This window comes from Coturnix japonica, chromosome 2 (genome assembly GCF_054131305.1).
Source record: "Coturnix japonica strain WE chromosome 2, WE-NBRP24, whole genome shotgun sequence".
Taxonomy (NCBI): domain Eukaryota; kingdom Metazoa; phylum Chordata; class Aves; order Galliformes; family Phasianidae; genus Coturnix; species Coturnix japonica.
Genome location: NC_140664.1, coordinates 120,315,791 through 120,335,363, shown reverse-complemented (window position 1 = coordinate 120,335,363; position 19,573 = coordinate 120,315,791). Strand labels below are relative to the sequence as shown.

The window sequence follows — 19,573 nt, the reverse complement described above, 5'->3', positions numbered from 1 at the left end:
AACAAAACTATCTTATTCCAGAAGTATATAATGTACTTTAATTACAGGGAGGAGAAAAAGGAGATAAAAAAGCGGTCAGCCTGAACTAGCACCTGAAAGGGAGACTGAAACAGAAATGGTGCCGAACCTGTAAGTAAGAGCCTCAAAGCAAATATTTTTGTCTCAAATTGCACGTTGTCAGCATCCCAAAATTGCAAACGATCTTCCCCCTCTCAATCTGCTGCTAGTCTAGCTGTGCAGATAAACTTACACTGAACTCACTATTTACCAGCATCTCCACCAGGGAGATTCTGTGAGCTGTCCTGGGCATGTGGTGAAGTAGCTGAGGTAGTATTTCAAATGCTCTGTGAGACTTTTTCAGATCTTACTGAGTGTGAAGCAGGGCTTAAAAAGATGTTTTTGCCAGGTCACTATTTTGCACTGGAGAGTCACTGTACGCAATATTGCCCTCAGAGGAAGCCTTTTGTCGTAGAGACCCTATGGGCATCACGAAGTTTAACCTTCTGCCTGCTATCAGAAATCCCTCCCATGTTTTGCAGTGCGAGGAGGAGAAGGGAAAACGTTTGCAGGATTGCTCTTCTTGTTCTAGTCTTGTTGAATATCTCTTACTGTTTATAAGTCCAGAAAGAGTGATATGTCAAAGTCAGACTGGTGGAAATTTGGGAGCGTTTGTGTGCATTCCTTGCTGCTTCAGGCTGGAAGAACAGCAGGTCTGTGTGAAGGAAAGGAGCGAATGTTTTCTCTTTCATCATTGTCTTGGAAGGGCAGTTCTCATCATCCACAGCAAACCTGGAGAGGTGGCTGTGGAAGCACTGTTGGAGGGACACTGAGCCCAGAGGGCATCCAGGCTCAGTACTATTCTCCAGCATGCAGTGGACACCTGCCAAATTCATGGAATATGAATATTATGTATAAAATTGTTGAACTTAAATTATCCTTGCTTGCTCACTATTAAATCTCTCTTACATGAACATGAATGTGCACATGAACATAATTGGGAGTCTCCTGTAGTGAGTCTGGCCCTCGATGCCCTCTGGTGTCCACTGCTCAGACCTCTTTACTCACCAGCTGCTCTGTCCTGCAGCTCTTTTGCGTAGACTTACACAGGCCAGAGAGCACCCTCAGCCATGATAACCTCAGGGAATGAAGTGTACCTGCAGCAACCTGCAAGTGGCCAGGCACACACCCTGGCTGCTTCCATCCACCCTCCACTCCTTTCTCAAGTTATTGCTCCTCTCTGATCCACTCTGATACCCGGCCTTTCCTTAAACATCACACAATAAGTTTATTGCATCTGCACAATTCGCCTCAAATATACCATATTTTTTCTCTTGTCCTTGAGGCCCATTATAGTCTTGTTTCCACCTTCTTACCAGTTACAAAGTTTTGGCAGAAGCTCCTCAGAGCTTTGAGTAGTTCCTGCAATATCTCATTAGCCAGCGGTGTGAGAGTTCTGGTCTTTGGTACAGACTTTGCTTCCTTCTGTTCATTTGGGCTTCTGTTCTTGAATTTTGAATTTATTGCTTCTATTCCTGTCTTTTGTGCTAGTCTTCTATGCTCAACATCCCACAGTACAATAAGCTAATGAACCTAATACCCTTTCAGTCCTCACAAGTGTACTTTGCAGTCTTCTCCAACAGAAGTTCAGAGCATCTTGCTGGATCCGGGGCAGGAAATGGTTTTGTTTAATTTTACTCGTGTGAATTTTGGAGTAAAAATACAAGCAAACTCTCTAGAACAGCCCAGCAACTTTAAATACCAGGAACTCAAGTTAATGGAGAGGAAGAAAGCCAAGCATAGACTTGTATGAAGGCTCATTAAATTACAAATCACTGAATGACTTGAAATGAGATTAAAATGTGGGTTCTCTAGTCTATTTTAAGATGTTTTACTATTATGTTTTTTTATTATGTAAAAGTTAAGCTAGTCATTTATAAAATCATCTAAATGCACCTTTTTCACCTTCTGTTCTCAGATTTGGCAGTGAAAAATTGTTCTGATTGCAGTTTCTTGAAGTGTAATTACTTTGTCAAAGGAAAATATAATTAGAACTGATATTTAAAATGCACTATAATTGTATTTAAGCCATTTGATAATTTGGTCACGTACTGGATGTTTTGTTAATTTAGCAACAGCCAACAATACTAAAGTTGGAAAATTGTCTGACAGTTTCTGTTTCCTGTTTGTTTTTTTTTCTTAAAAAAAAAAACCAAAAAAAAACGTAGAAGAAGAAAGAAAGAAACAGCTCATAATATACTCCAGCCTTCTCCCTATTCACAGAGAGAATCTGTAGACACTTTCCCTGAAGAGTATCATTGGCTGCACAGTGAATTGCACACAGGCAATTCTCACACTGATTTGACACCCTGACTAGATCAGGTTCTGTTTGGGCAAAAACTGGAACATAATACTTCATAATCCTAAGATTTTCTGTCTTAGAAGTGTGACATGAACAACCAGATGGGGGCTAGGAGATGGGTTAGCAGCAGCAGCTTTCTCACTTGGGGACACTGATGTTTTTCAGCTTCACTTTCCTGTAAGGTAGGGTTGGTAAGTGCTTGGAACCTTCTCTGAAGTGGAAGGAATTCAGCACATTGTAGCTTTGGAGCTTAAAACAGTAATTCTTGTATTAGTTACTGTCTCTGTTTGAAATAATCTCTAAATAGCATCAAGTAAGGAATTCCCATGACTCACCCCTAAGATGTCAAAATTATCCAAGCAGCACTCGCCTCCCCTTGCTACTAATGGACAGCATTCACAGGTTCATGACATCATAAAATAGAATCGCTTGAGTCAGAAGTGATGCTTAACGGTCATCTAGTCCAGCCCCCCTGCAAAGAGCAGAGACATCCTACTGCAGTGAGCAGCTGCCCCTCCACATGAAGTCAGCAACGTGTCCATAGTGGTGAGTGCAGACCTGGGACAGAGGATGGGGGAACGGCCTCACATGGCAACCATAGCAGTTGAGGCACAATGGGTCTGTATTTTTGGTGTGGGACATCCAGAATTTTGGATCCCTTAATGCCTGCATCGTGACAGAGGTATATCAGATGTGTCAGATATGAGGAATGACTGTGGCACACACCATATGGGTCACACTAAGCTCTTGGTGGTGAGGACTGGGCATGGGCAGTATCAGGACATTTGGCTGCTGCTACAGCCAGCCTGCCAATAGCACAGTGCTGTGCTAGACTATGCTAATGGTGGAGTCCACAGGCAGTACCCATTACTGAATCCAAATTCGACTCTGTTCAGAAGCAGGAATCACATTTTCACCTTGGGAAGCAACAGAAGGCAGGCAATCCAGCAACAGCTGCTGCATTGGTGATCACAAGCAGGGCTGAGAAGAGCTTGGGAGGGACCAGCTCCTGAAGTGTCAGTGGAAAACGGCAGGGAGAGGATATTGCCCTGCTTTTGTCTGGAATAGATTTAATTTCCACTGTAGCTGATCGTAGAATGTTGTGGTTTGGATTTTTGATGGAAACAGTGGTGATGACACAATGATGTTCTAGTTGTTGCAGAGCAGTCCTTCACAGAGAAGATTCTCCTTCTCCTCACGCTACCCTGCCAGTGAGGGAATGGGGCTGCACATGTTGCTGGGAGGGGGCACAGCCAGGACAGCTGACATAGCCTGGCCAAAGGGGTGTCCCATAACCATCGGGTGTCATGCCCATCAATAAAAGGTGGAAGAAGAAAGGGGGAATGAATGTTTGGAATGATGGCAGTTGTCTTCCTGAGAAATTGTTACAGCACAACAGCTGAACACATTCCTTTCTGCTGTATAGTGTAAGGTCTGTTATACAGCTCAAGGCATATATACGAATATTTGCAGGGCTTCTTAGGGATGGTATTTCATGCAGTACAGAGAAGGAACACCACTTAGATGCTACTGTTGGTAGAAACATAGAGAAAGGCAGTCCTGAAAAGGCAGCTTACATCAAAGAGGAAAGTCTGTGGGTGAAGGTGTGTCTCTGAGAGGGAAGGACGGGCAGAGTGTGGTGCTCCTGTGCAGAGCCAGTATCTGTTAGGCTTCTTGCCTTGAAGTGTTTTCTCTAAGAGACAGAAAATAAATATTTATTCGCCTTTTCTAAAAGCTCTCTTGAAAACACTTGTGCACACTATGCACATAATTCAGTGGTGGGAGCTGTCTGATGCAGGTTTCATTACAAGGCAGGGACTTTGCTTTCTGCATCTGTCCATTTGTGTTGCAGGCAGAGAACTTCAACAGGCACATCAAGAGGCAACACAATGCATTACGGGGTTTTCAGTAGTGATCTCTCTGATGCTCACTTAGTAGCTGATAGGACTTGGAAAACTTGGGGGGTTGGGTGCAGTGAGGGGGAAGGAGGTGGAGTGGGAAACAGTGTGTAACTCCCTCAGGATAACCTTTCTGCCTCTATGTAGTATTTTGCTCTTGGATTTTTTATTTTTTTTTTCAGAAGATTTTTCATGGACCCCACTAAAATCATTGATTTGTTTGAGTCTCAGGGCATTTCAGCCTGGTATCACTCAGTCTAGTTTTCAAAATATAGTAACATTGCAAAGATGTTTGCCCTTTTTTTTAGCTGCTAAGGAGCTCTGGTGACACATTTTGTTTGCCTTGAACAACATTAAATGTCAGTAGTGGAAGATCACTCACCAGAGCACTACATCCAGGATAAGTCAGTCCTATCAGCAGAGGGACAGGCATGGATCTGGCTTTATGGTACTGAAGTATGAAGGCCAACAAAGTGATTATTCTGATGTAACCATGGGCAAAACTGCCCCCCAGCGAAGAACCATTCCTGTGAATGCCGGGCCAGCTCTGCATCTTGCTGTCAGCCCAAACTGCCTGCTGATCCCTGGGGAAGTTTAAAAGGGGAAAGTTTTTTCTGCAGCCCAGGAAGTTTATGGTGGTTTTCTGCACAGATCAGGATTGTGGTTATTTCATCCCTTCTTCTGTGTTTTACTTTTTCCTCCCCCTTGACTCTTTTTTTTTTTTTTTTTTTCCCCTATTACCTTTCCTCTCACCCAAATCCCTCCTTTCCGTTTATGTGCCTCACTTCCATCTTTTCAGATCTGCTTCTGCTCCACATTGAGCTGTTGTCTTTTAACTGCTGGTACATCCCTCAGCAAGACCTCCCCAGATCCTAGAGACCACTGGGATCAGACAGATGTCTCTGACCTCAGCTTAAATCCACCACTCTCCTCTCATTAGACAAGAAGACAGGAGGCAGAGTCCCCCAAGCTGGTGGGCTTTCTGACCAGCACTGCCCTTTAGGAAAATCTTCCTCAAATCTTCCTCCACCTCTCTGCTCTCGCAGCTCCCATAGTTCTTCATTTAAACCAGGATTGCTGTGGTTGGTTTTTTTTTTTTTTTTTTTTTTTTTTTTTACTAGAGAGATTACAAGATTAGGTTCCAATAAGTTTGGAGAAATGATGCTTCAGTTAGAAAAGAGAGACCCTATAAATAACTAGAGAAAAGTAAAAATGTAAGATCCACGACTTGAGTAGTTGCCGTGGCATTTTATAACACCCAGAGCATGGGGAAAGAGGCACTGAGAACAGATGAGAACAAAAACCACAAGAACAGACAAGCAGGCTGGCATCAGTGCTGCTCTGAGTACAGCATCATTAGCTGTATTTCTCTTCATGGTCCAGGTTTTAAAAATAACTGTTACTAAAAAGTGATTAAATTTAGATATTTAAAAAAAATATTTTATTTTCCTTTACAGTATACTGATGGCTACTGCTTTAGTCATTAAGATAATCTTTGTCTTCTCTGGACAGCTGATAGTTATGCAATTGTACATGAACGTAGCTTGTATAAAGCAGAATCAATTCCTGAGCAGCACACTACATTGCTGTTCTTCACACCTGGGGAGTTGGTCTGCCATGCACAAGATAACTGTAGTATGGAATATTGCATACAAATGTATCAGATTCTCAGCTTGTGCACTGAATTTCCTCTGACCATGAGAATATCTCATCCATCTCCAAGCAACATTTTCTGCAGACATGTTCAGGTTAGGATTATAGGACTCAGGAGTAATGGTACATTTTTAGTCGAAGTCTAAAGATTCGATCAGTGTTATTTTGGTTACAGTAATGATGATTTCTTGAATCATGCAGAAGAAACTGCATTCATAAGCTGATTTTCCTACATGATCTGAAAATCTCAACCATACTAACATGCGGAAGAACTTTATGCTAAGGATGATGGAGCACTGGTACAATCTACCTAGAGATGTTATGGAGCCTCCTAATATGGAGATATTATTCAAGACCCATCTGAATGAGTACTTGTGTGACCTATTGTGTGGTAATTTCTGGGTAGGGGGCTTGGACTCGATGATCTCTAGAAGTCCCTTCCAAACCCTGTGATTCCATAATGATGTCTTGTTATTACAATGCATGATTTTATGATTGCTGCACTATATGATGATCACAACCTGGAAAAAAAAAAAAAGCTCTACTATGACTGACTTTAGCCAACTGAATTAATGTTATGCCCTGTTTTTCTATCCCGCCATCTTTCCTCTTTATCTCCTATATCTCTCTTCTCTCACACATGCTTTTCTACTTTTCCAGCATTGTTTCCCTTATCTTACTTTTTCTGTAATTTCTTTCTATCTTTCTCCTCTTTAAGATTTATTCCTTTCATTATGTTCTTTTCTCTCTCTATTTCAGATAAAATTTAATATTTATATCCATTTTTCTTGTAAACTTTCTGCCACGTTTCCAGTTTTCAGTCTGACTCAAAATCCCTGGACAGGTGGCTGGCTTTTAGTTCTCCGGTTCTGATATTTGTCTGTTTTCCTGGGCATGGTGAATGGCTTCTCTGCTTAGGACTGCAAAACTGTGTGAATATATTGCTAAACATCAAATTAAAATGTTGCTGAATCACTCATCTATTCAGACAGAGAACAGTCTGGCTGGGTAAAACTGCCTCATGTTACAGCCATGTGAGAAAATACCCAAATCAATGCAAGTGTAGCTAAGAGCAGCATTCTCCCCGTTGTCCTAATCTACCCAAAATTACACTGGTTAATTAGTGTTACATGCAAATCTATAATGGGCATCTTCCACCTCCAAATTAACTCATAGAAATAATCTGATGTTATCTGATGAACAAATAGAAATGATGAGCTAGAGCAAGTGTGGCAAAGCAAGAAGATATTTCTGTAAAGGAAAGGAGTGGTGGAGTAGCTGCCAGAAAGAAGTGATCTCTCTTGAAAGAGTGGTTGTAGTCTTCTCCAGGTTTGGACTTCAGCAGCTGTGGTTTTGTTTCTCAGACCTGCCAAAGAAAACAAATGGCTTTTGTTAAGATTTTTGCCCACAAGCTTGGAAAACTGGCTTTTGTTTCTGGTGGTGCTGTAGACATGTACCCTGTTCTTGGATCACATTTATTTAACTGAATTTCCTGTGTATTTAAATAAAAACAAAAACAGAACAAAATAGCAAGTTGTCTCTAGATGCATGAAAACTCCTGGTGCTTAGACAGAGTACTCAACAATGAATATTTGAAGCTCTTGAGAAAATAAAACTAAAAATCCTCTTTGTATCAGCACAGGCAGAAGTACTGTAGTAACATTTGTTATACAAGATTTGGAGAAAATAAAAACACTGAACCAGTGATTGAGCACCTGGTGAAGGGACATGGCCAGCCCCCATGGCACAGCTGTAAGCAATTCATTTGCGCAGCCAGAAGGGGTGGATCCAGGGTCCAGGCTCCCAAACTTCATTTAAGGGCTGGAAGCCAATGGGGAGGAATTTCTGCTTGGAGGCATTTTGTAGTGTTTGGTGAGCTCTGATCCTCAGGTACCAGTGAGTAGTTCCTTCATTGTTACTGGATTGTGACCTCTACCTTTTTTGGGTAATCCTGAACTAGTTTAAAACAACTGTATCTGCTGCCTTGTATCAGTTCAGAGACAAAATCAGATAAGTACAGTAGCTGTATGTTAAATTGACCCCTTCGTTATCTTTGTTGTAAAACTTACATTTTTCAAATTTAAATGTGTTTTTTAATGCAGTTGAGGATTATTTATGTGAAATGTCAGAATATTACTTTTATTAACAGCTTAACTCTCTCCTTAATGACTTAATTAAGGGGAGATGTTCTAGAAAGTGTTGGTTTTGATCTGTCTTCCTCAATTCTATCTCTGATTAGGGGAAGGAGAGTTGGTAAAATAATCACTGTGAAATGAGTAAGATGTAAAGTAACTTGTGATGGTGTTCACATCTGAAATCTTACTGAATTGTCTTATTATCATAAAAATTATAGTGATCTGTTTCAGGTAGTGAAGTTCTCTGATGGTTTATTCCTAACATTACACAACACTTAGAACTGGATTACCTCAGTAACAAGGTGTTGAACATAGAGTTCTAATAAGCATTCATGAAAGTTTAAAGTTTGATTTGTTATGTTGAACAAGGTGACTATCAAGAGTTAAAGCAACCGGAATTTGTTCTTCTGCACTACATCCGTGTTAACAGACACTTCAGTGTCCTATGAACAGTTTTGTGGAGGGCCAGTTGATGTCAAGATTCCAGCTGCTCTGGTATATGCGTTTTGTGGGACTTAGTTTCGACTATCTCTCATTCAGTTGTGTGGACTGATTGCCCATCAGCAGCTGGAACACAACAGGTGCAATTGTGGAGTTCAACTTCTCATGTTGGCTTATACTTAAGAAAATGGTTTTGTATGTTTGTAGGTAATGCTGAGGTGTGAACTGAACTGTGGTAGATGGGAATGCTTGGGAGACTCAATTCAGAAATGCATTCCAGCTTCATTCTATCACATTAATGTAGGCATGCAGGTAACTTTTTAGGAAGTTATGTATCAAATAGACTGATAGTACAGAGAACATATAATGACTATAATAAGTTATCCTATACTATGTGAAGTATTTCATGTTATTTTTTCTTTAACATCGTACAGTGCTTAATTTCTAGTGCAGTCCTAATTACGTAAAAATGAATGCAACAGGAAATTATCATCCACCTATATTTTGTAAGCTGCTTTTGGATTTTCAACAAGGTTTTCTTTCGCATTTAAGTACAGCATCAATACTCTTTGTAACCTCGCCTTAATGTATCTTTATCAGATCTTAAAATATCACGAGTAAAAGGTCCAGAAAATAAACTGAAGGACTTAAATGTCTTCTGATCAGATGTCACCTTAATTGAAGTGGATCAGGACAACTTCAAAATGGGCAAGATGCTTTGAAACTCTAATTTTTGTCATTTTTCTATCCCCCCTGACGTTCCTTACTCTCTTTTCTTTCCCCTACCATTTGAGTTGTGCAGTTGTTTGGATCTACTGGAAAATTCCCCACAGTCTTTATTTACTTTCCAAAGGGAGTGTGCAATAAGGCTGTAACCAGATGAGCTGCGTGGACTTTTATGCTTTCTCTTTTCAGAACTCAGAGGCTGTAGTTTTTGATGATATTTTCTGTATTATCTTCACCATGCAGTTGATTAAGCCATACTGAGTACCAAAGGAACATTACTTTCCATGGGAGATTTGGGACTGTACATCTGAGCTGGGGTAATTCACTTGGGTAAACTTCAGTGTAACCACAGAAAAGGATAAAACTGGAGCTTCTTTGTGAAAGGAATATGCGAATGCTTTCAAAGCTTTTAATTTTGTGTTTGTGTAATGAATTAGAAAGATGCAACATATGTATAGAATATAATGAACTTAAGGGAAGTGAGCTGTTGAATTCCAGGTGTGTGCTTACTGGGAAGACAGTGGCTTTTTGGGGCTCTGTGTTCTCCCTGTCATATTTCTGGTGGTGTTGGTCTGTTCCCACATTTCAGCTATAACACAGACTGCAGGGCTACCTTGTTCAGGGTGACAGAGAGGATGCCATGCTGAGTGGCACTCGGGGACTTCTTGGACATTGGATCTTTTCAGTTTTCTTTCATTATGCCAAGAAAATTGTTTTTAAATTCATTAAAGACAACCAAAAATGTTGTCAACACAACAGGAGCACTGTCAGTAGTGTCCTCATGGGCTTTTATGCCTATACAGTTTGCCACACTCTCTTAAATTTCTTTTTTCAAATGAAAAAACAATGAAATCTGGTACGTCAGTCTGGGTTCATCATGGTACTTGTGAGTTTACTTCTGCGCACAACCATATGGACATGCAGCATTTTACCAAACTGCAAAGGAAGTCTGTAAATTAGATTCGCTATCCTATCTCCAGGGAAGGCTACAATTGTCAGTTCTGTCAGCTAATTGAAAATAATGAAATGTAAGTTACAAACAGCAGCAAAATTGTATGAGTCATTCTATTTATACTTGTAATTACGTCTAAAGGTCTGAGTGTCTTGAAATTGAGAGAAGATTGGTTCTGTCAGGTGCTTAACAAGGTTTTCCTGAAAAGGATCTTCCTAGAGAAAGCGCCGTGGAAACCATCTTTGTCAGCAAAGCGTAAACAGCTTGACACCGTATGCCAAAATTCAAGTGAGATAATGCTGCAGTGCACTTGGGCACATTGTTTCAACAAGCAGGTCTGTATGTCCAAGATAGAGAATGACTGCCTCATGATGAAATTCCCTCTACTTCTGTTACTGTGCATTATCTCAAAGTGGAGAGATGGAAAATGCTGAGGGCTGGTGTGATCTTCTCATTTCTTTTTCTCTGAATCTCTCAGAAGGCTTCAGGGCTCTGGAAGCTTGTAAGTGGGATGCATTATGTATCAATAATGCATAAAGCACAATTAGCACACGTGGTTCTTTGCAGGCATGTATCTCTTTCTCAGCTCTAAACTTCAGCACAGTGCTGTTCAAGGGACAGGGAGGAACTGCATCATAAACGCACAAAAAATGTATTGATGTATTATTGATCAGTTTAGTTCAGCAAGTCTACTCAGTACAGATTTGAAAACAAAAAAATGCTCTGTGAATATTCATCCAAATAAAGTAATGGGGCTGTGAGAATAGAAACATTGCAGCAAAGGGACTTGGTTTTGGTTTTGTTGAGTGATTATTAAAAGTTATAGGAAAGAGATTGTGTGTTGATGGAGAAACAAATCTGTTAAGACCAGTGCTAAAGCAGAGCTAAGATACCATGTTAGCTCTTGGCAGAGACTGCCAGGATCTATGTCCTTAAGTATGTATGTTGTCCTTCTTCCTTCTGGGGTGTCTCAGTGTGCCACTCTTCTGTGCAATAAGCTGTTGATTGCATATTTCATAAATAATACAGAGTTTTTGGTTTTTGTGTGTGTGTGGGGGGGAAATACAGTGAATCCAGAAGGGGAAGATAATAAAAACAAACAACCCCCATTTCTATGGGGGAAATACAAAAGTGGAAAGAATGCTTTGATGGCTATAATATAAAATACAAAAACAGTATAAAATGACCCTTCCACACGAAGGAGTATAACATGACTAACCACCTTTACTTCCCATTACTTCCCAGAAGTCCTGAGTTTTACAGACATACAGTAATAGTGAGTGTCAGGAGTCTGATGTATGACTTATTTTGGGTGTCCATTATATTATGGTGATTTTACTAACATCCAAAGTGCTTTAAAGCTCTTTGAGTTGGCAATGTAATTCATGGTGCATCTTAAATATTCACTTGTGGAGGTCTAGTATTGGATGTTCCTGTTCATATAACATGAATTCTTAATGCTTTTCAAATAGCTGAAATGTGGTGCTTTATTATAGCAGTTTATATAATAGATGTAACTGGTATGTTGTGGAGCATGCTTTTAATGTCCATTATTGTGCTTAGGAGTATATGTGTTACATTACTGATGTAATTTGTCAGTCGTAGCACGGCGTTGCTCTAAAAAGGTGGTGAAAGGCTGTCAAGACCACAGTTACCGATTGTAGAGCTTATATTATGTCTGTTGAACAGATAAATAAGCAAGTTGATTAGTAAAAAGTAGCACAGTGACAGGTTGTTATATGAATATTTGTACTATTCTGTTAACTAGATTTGATTTTATTGCTGTGAAAGTATCCAACTTCTTACATGTCTATGTAAAGTGTGGGTTTCTTTAGTGTGAGAGAAATGTGATATATGTTACTTTTCACCTATGAAACATGGACTATCTGCCTTTACCTTAAATATATAAGGATATCTGTGCAAGGACACTTTTGCATTGGTCATTATTTTACCCATCAGATTTTGAAGCAAAGTCTCATTTCCTTAACTGAAGCAGTCTGCCAGATTGACCCCGGATTTCTATGATGTTTACTTGTTTACGGGTGATGAAAAAGCATTGCATTTGAAAGGTCACAGTGTCTTTGCAATGAGTAGAGTTCAGCAAGCTTATTCACTGGAGGAACTGCTGTGACCTTGGTTGGATGTAGATGGTCAGAATCAGGATCACGATTCCCAAATATATCTGCAAGTCCTGTCACTTGAAGTATTTTAGGCCTTGCTGATTATTTTAGAAGTTTGTGTTATTTCTCTGTGGGGTTCCCAAACTTAAACTTTTGAGGAAGCAACTTTACTTTTTATCTGAACTGATTATGGTTAGTCTTCCTGTAAAAAGTAAAGTATCTCAAAGCCTCAGAAAACAGTCAATGTGTTTCTGCTATCAATTGTAATTAAGTGTACAGTGAATATTCTGTCAGAGTTCTAGAATGCTTCTTTTTAAAGACAAACTCCCACCATCTCAGTCATGTTATCTCACTTTTGGGTTTGGATACAACAGAAGCAGTAAAAATTTCAAACCTTGCTTGAGGAAGGAAGTTTATCTTGGTGAGCCACAGTGTTTTTGATGGTGAAGCAGTGAGTTTGCTTGCATTTGTAGCTCACTTAAGTATTCTGAGTTCATTATGCTTTGACAAACTCTTGGTGCCTTCTGAGTTTTGATTTGGTGGTTTTTGGTTTTTTTTTTGGTGGGGTTTTGCTAGTGTATTTTTTCCTCCCTCTGGGATTCTGAAATACCTGTGATTGTTGGGTGTCTCCTTTGTGTGGAGTGCCTGAGTGCCTACACCAGGCACTCTTGCTTTAATGTTTTTTCTTAATTCAATTTATTTTTGCCTTGTTGTATGAGTTATTTATATGTAGTTTTGATCTTCCCCAGCATTTATATATTTTTATATAAAATTTTTTCTGAAGGATTAAAAAATTTCCTGGCTGTTGTAATTATATTGGCAATAATGAACATGAAATAACGGCAAGCATTTGTGTAGAAGTTTTTGGTTAGTATTCAGCAAAAGTTTATCTCCCTGTTTAGGAGTTTTCCTGTTTTCCCACTGTTGGACCTGCTTGTTCTGAGAAACGTCACAAAAATGAATTAGTGCTTACGCTGTGGGATTGCTGCAGAAGGTTTATGTTAGAAGCAATCTCAGGAATGACAGAAAATCATATCTGTCAAACAAGGTTCAGTACCTGAAGGGATCTTAGCTTCTGAATTAATTCAGTACCTATCTTTAACATACTTTAAAGCTTTACCATTGGATTATATCTGGCAGGCTGAGTGCCCTTTTACGTTTTAGACAGGTAGATATCTGCAGCAACTTGGCAGCCTCAGCAAGGCCAAGCTGTCGCAGATTTGGACAGCAACATTTTGCAATTACTGATGTTGAAAGCTTTCTGTGAAAGAAAAAACTGCTCCACATTTTTCTCTTCAATCAAAACTATGGGAGTCCACTAATGCTCTGAAGGGTAAGTGCAGGTGTTTAACACAGGCTGTCTTTAGGTGAAAAGTTTTCACTTCAGCAACTCGTACATGGGTTACAGAATTTTCTGTCATACTGGAATATTACAAACTCAATCAATCAATGGTTGAGGTTAAAAAGGAACTCTGGAGGTCTTGTCCAACCTCTCTGCTCAGTCAGGGCAACCTAGAACTGGTTGTCCATGGCTGTGTCCAGATGACTTCTGTGTATGTCCAAGGAGGGAGAAAATTCAGGAAAAACTTCAGTATTGTTGCTGTCCTTCTTTGCTGGAGAAGGGGTTGTGTTGTCTGGCTAATATTTACCAGAAGTCATCACCTTCAAACCTATGTCACAAGGTGCTACACTCTCTGCTGTAGTTTACTGAGAACTCATGGTCATATGGAAGTATACTAATCTCTGTATATGGATCTATATTCCTGGTGAATGGTAATGTCAAGGTGCTGTCAGTCATACTGGAATCCATTTCAGCATAAACATCTAAGGTAAAAAAAACAACCAAGAAATGCTTGTATAGCAGCCCAAGTGCTAACAATAAAGCTATTTTCTGTGCATAGTGTTGTATGATCTTAATTTATATGCATGTTAGAAAACATCACGTTGCAGGTCAGACATAAGTTTTTTTTGGTTTTGTTTTATTTTTTCCTCTGGGTGAATGGCTGCAAGGATCTTAGACATATATTCTAGGATCCAATGAGCTCTTCATCCTTTGTACCACTTTCACTAGTTCTTGGACAAAAGCAGCAATGCATACTTATTCTCTCTGTGAATCTACTCAAATTCAGAGTACCTTTGGGATTTGATAGGCTTGGTGTTCTTAAAATCTTGCAGATAATCGAGACTTCAAGTAAGCTGTAGGTAATTTTGGAGGTAAAAGGGAATAGATTTTGAAGAATAGATATAATGGAATAAATCCCTATTGATGGATACCATCATACAGAGGTAGCATTAAAAGCATTTTCACACTTACTGGAAATCTATCACTTTGGGTGTCTTTTTTTTTTTTTGTAGAAGTAAACTGATTAAAAGCAGATATAGTGGAAGAAGTTGACAGATGAGTAACAAGCATGTGTGATGTAGAAAATGTGCAAAGCTATAAATATTCAGATAATGCAAGTTGCAAGAGTGCAAATGTATCTAGGAAGTCGTACAGATTTCTTGTCAAATTTTTATCTTAGTGGCTATGGTATTCTTCTGTTGCATATTTGAACACATAGCATCAAGCAATATGATAAATAAATGGAGAATTCTAGTCATTTTTGTTAATATAGGCATTTTCTTTTGCAGCTTCTCAACAAACCCTTTAAGTGCATTTCAGTAAGCAAACTAAACTCTGTAACAGCATAAGTGAGATGCTGTAGGTTGCGTGAAATTCAAAGTATTGTTTCCTGGGTTTTCTTCTTCCCAAGGTGTATCAAGAAAAGAGTTTTCAGATACTCATCCCATCCATCAAGAGATCCCATGCTTTAGTGAGTCCTATTTTGATGTACTCCTAGCCTCACTCAAGGTAATGGCAAAATTGCCATTGACTTCAAAGCAGACAATGTCACTTGAAGTGTTACCCAAAAGTACAAATCTCAAAGTCCAGAAGTATCAGCCCAAGAGCATAATGCAGAAGGACTGAAAAAAGGATCCTTTACATCAGCCAGACTGCTGAGAGCTGCGCTGTACTTTCTCAGTTGGTAGTTAATGGATGTGTATTTTAAGAATCTGATTCTGATACAGAGGAACTTCCATCTCAAAATTCTGTGCTAGAAACATTAAGACTATTATTTTGGTTCAATTTGAGGGTTTGTTGAACAAATGAAGCAGCCCAAGGGCTTTTTACAGCATTTGTGTAACAACCCCATGCACGTGCACCACAGACATGCTCGTACATCTCAGGTAAGAGTTAGAGTCCAGCAGGTGATTTTACAGCTAATAGTTTTTTTTCCGCTTCAACCTCTGGTCTCCTGAAGCTGAGATATCTAGATAGTCCTTATGAAGTGGCTGTCTTGTTTTGACAAATGTATTATATACACCCACACCTTTTGGTATTCTTTCTGAGGGATATATTTCCATCAACAACTTTGAAGTGGATACTTGATAACAACAAATTCTGATTGAATTCTGAACTTGTAAGAGTTTGTCCACAATTGGTTGTACCCTGACTGGTTTTCTTACTTTTATCTATTCCTGAGGCTTTATGTCCTTCTATCCCAGTGCTTTTTATCCTTTAGAGTAGTTCAGCTATTTCTCTGCTCAGGAAATGCTCAGTTTTTAAGGCTATCAGTTCTTTCAGATGACAAGTGCATGGCATCCAACTGTTATGAGTTTAGACAAATATAACTAATAAGAATAAATAGTCCTGAGACTTTCAGGATGAAATGCAGCTGGAGGGTAATTTCATATGCTTTTGGATATTTGTCTGTCTCTGGCTGATTTCCCAGATATACATTGTGACACAGGTGTTAGATTAATTTTTATTTTAGCATTAAATGTTCTGTGCATTTTCTGATTATCAGTATGTTCATGTAGGCTACAACTGCTGAAAAATGATGAAAAGTGTTTATGGTTTACATAACCAGCCAGTGGTTTGCTTAATATACATGCATCTTTTCTGTAGGAAAATGTAAACCTGGCTATTGAGGGGCATTGCAGCACGTGACCTTCAAGTTAACCAGTTTCAGAAAATTTTTGAGTAAGAAAAGTGAACCAGCAGGGTAGCCTTTCCATGGACACCCTGGTATATCTTTCAGAGGAGACTTTCAAGCATAGACTTGATACACATTTACTGGGGAAATACTACTGAATAGTAGATCCCACCAGATGGTCAGGGAAAAGACAATGTGATTTTTGAGGTCCTTCACAGCCCTGCAATCTGTTGTGTGGGATTTCAGTCCACACAAATGTAATTCTTCATCATTTAAAAGTTTAATATGGATACATTTGGGAAATATGTGACTTAAAAAATAAAACAAACCAAAAAGATATAGACCATGGAATGGAATTGAGACATTGAAAGTACACTTTAAAAACAAAGATAACTTCATCAGTTATTTTGGTCATACAAAGTGATTATTGTTAGTCAGGAGAACTGTGGAGCTTTGTACACCTGTAATTTGCTGTTATTCAAATAGTGACTACACTTCAAGGAATGTGATCTTGTCTATAAGATAATATGAATACATAAGGAAATATGTATGGAAACCCTATGAAAAAAGCAAGCAGTTAAAAAGAAACTTTATAGTTATTTCTAAGTGGAAAAATTAACTGGATTAATTTTTGCCAGTTTCAGGCTCTGAACATAGAATCATAGTATTGCAGAATCATTGTTTGAGCTGGGAGAGATCCATAAAGGTCATCTGGTCCAACCTCCCTGCAGTGAGCAGGGGTGTTTGCAGTTAAATCAGGTTGCCTACAGCTCAGTCCAGGGTGATGCTGAATTCTCTAGGGATAGGGCATCCACCACATCTTGGAGCAATTGATTTCAGTCCCTCACCACCATTATTGTTTAAGAACAAACAAAAATCAACCAGACTTTCATATATCCAGGCTAAATCTTTCCTCTTCTAGTTTGAATCAGTTTCCCCTTTTCTTGTCGCAGCACACCCTGCTGTCACGGTTTGAACTAAAAATCCACCTACGTCCGTGACAGGGGGCCGTAGGCCCCGGAGGGGCCCTAGGCCGAAAGGAAAAAGTTAATTAGGAAAAGAAAACAGCGGCAACGATCTAAGGAGGCACACTTATTTACTAAATACTATATCGAAATACAGGATAACACAATATAATACAATATAATTGAAAATTGAGCTAACGAATCAAGCAAAATAGGAGAGAGAATGAGTCCCGTAACCGAGAGGCCTACTGTGAATCTAGGCGAACGGCTGAAGGCTCCCACACACTCCCCTGAACGCCAGAACTCGAAAGACGTCAGTCTGTTCTGCGACAGAGTTAATATAGAGTCCAGGTCCCGTGACCTATCGTGTTGTTCCCTGGGAGATGTAGTCTTCTTCTGATAAGTTGCAGATTCAGTAAAATTATTCATGCTTTATATGATGTTATGATGTGGAATACTGATAGCAAAAAATTACAAAATTATTAAACCATGACATTCCACCCCTTATTCTACATCATTACATTATATTTATACATACATACACACTCATATGTATAATTGTGAATAATCAGCAACCTTATTTTTTCTCAACAATCTATATTTATTCCATACAAATCCCTAAGTTGAGAACAAAACTCTATAACCTAACCTACTATTTATTAATTTTGAGAAAATGGCAAAACTGCCAGAAAAAGGAAAATATGTCAGCGGTAGAGGGGAAAGGCAGTGCTAGTAGGGCGTCCCCCACATCAAGGTGCACTCATCCTTTCCCAGCCACCACAGCAGATTTCCTTTTGACTTATACTTCTTTCCATGTGTGCTCTACACATGCATGGCCAGTGCAGGATATAGAGTCCAGATGGAAAACTTGCTTACAGAATGCCTAATTAAGGTATATAGAGAAAAAGTGTTTCCTTAACATTAATCCACTCTATCTTAAGTCCTATACGTAATTGAACTATTCTGTACCTAATTGAAATATTTTCTGAGACTCTACCTATATATTTACAGGAAAATCATTGGCTGCACTCCCCCAACATCAAATTCCCTTGTGGTACACATTGAACATTCCCATTTTTGTCCATCACCCACCATGTGCACCCAGGTCCCTGGGCAAAGACAGTACCCCGGAGAGGTTTGCCCTTTCCAGACGCTGGAAGGACCCAAACTGTTTTTCCCAACACACTCTTTATGTGTACTACAGGAACCTTATCTCCCTCCACGGTACGTAGGGAGCTGGATTGGTTAGGACCATTACGATTACTAGATCCTCGAGTGTTGACCAACCAGGTGGCTTCTGCTAAATGGTTCTCCCAATTTTTATACGTTCCGCCACCCATTGCTTTCAACATAGTTTTCAATAACCCATTGAATCGTTCAATCTTACCAGAAGCTGGTGCATGATAGGGAATATGGTAAATCCACTCAATGCCATGATTTTTGGCCCAAGTGGTTACAAGGGAATTTTTAAAATGGGTCCCATTATCTGATTCAATTCTTTCCGGAGTGCCATGCCGCCACAGGATTTGCTTTTCCAACCCTAATATGGTGTTTCGGGCGGTAGCATGGGGTACTGCGTATGTTTCGAGCCACCCAGTGGTTGCCTCCACCATGGTGAGTACATAACGCTTACCATTGCGAGATCGTGGCAAGGTGATATAATCAACCTGCCATGCCTCTCCATATTTATACTTTTGCCATCGCCCTTCCCCCCAAATAGGTTTCATCCTCTTGGCTTGTTTAATTATGGCGCATGTTTCACAATCATGAATAACTTGAGCAATAGCGTCCATAGTTAAGTCCACCCCTCGGTCTCTGGCCCACTTATATGTTGCATCCCTTCCTTGATGACCTGAAGTCTCATGGGCCCACCGAGCTAGGAATAATTCACCCTTGTTCTGCCAGTCCAAGTCTATTTGAGCCACCTCAATTTTGGCAGCTCGATCAACCTGATGGTTATTTTTATGTTCTTCAGTAGCCTTACTTTTAGGCACATGAGCATCTACATGGCGCACCTTTACAACAATGTTCCTTATTCGGGCAGCAATGTCTTTCCACAGTTCAGCAGCCCAAACAGGTTTACCCTTTCGTTGCCAATTATCATCTTCCCACTGTTGCAACCACCCCCATAAGGCATTTGCCACCATCCATGAATCAGTATAAAGATGAAGCATTGGCCACCTCTCCCGTTCAGCCACATCTAAAGCCAGCTGAACAGCCTTTACCTCTGCGAATTGACTTGATTCTCCTTTACCTTCGGTGGCCTCTGCAACTTGTCGTGTGGGGCTCCATACAGCAGCTTTCCATCTGCGATGCTTCCCTACAATACGACATGATCCGTCTGTGA

The 19,573-nt window shown here is 39.8% G+C and overlaps 1 long non-coding RNA gene across 1 annotated transcript in view; it reads left to right on the top strand.

Annotated features, from left to right (window-relative positions):
• Nucleotides 1–2,752: 2,752 nt before the first annotated feature.
• Nucleotides 2,753–19,573, top strand: part of LOC107309069 (uncharacterized) — a 49,298-nt gene continuing 32,477 nt past the window's right edge. The window contains exon 1 of the long non-coding RNA XR_004306391.2: nucleotides 2,753–2,905. This is a non-coding gene — a long non-coding RNA (uncharacterized LOC107309069). The remainder of the gene's footprint in view (nucleotides 2,906–19,573) is intronic.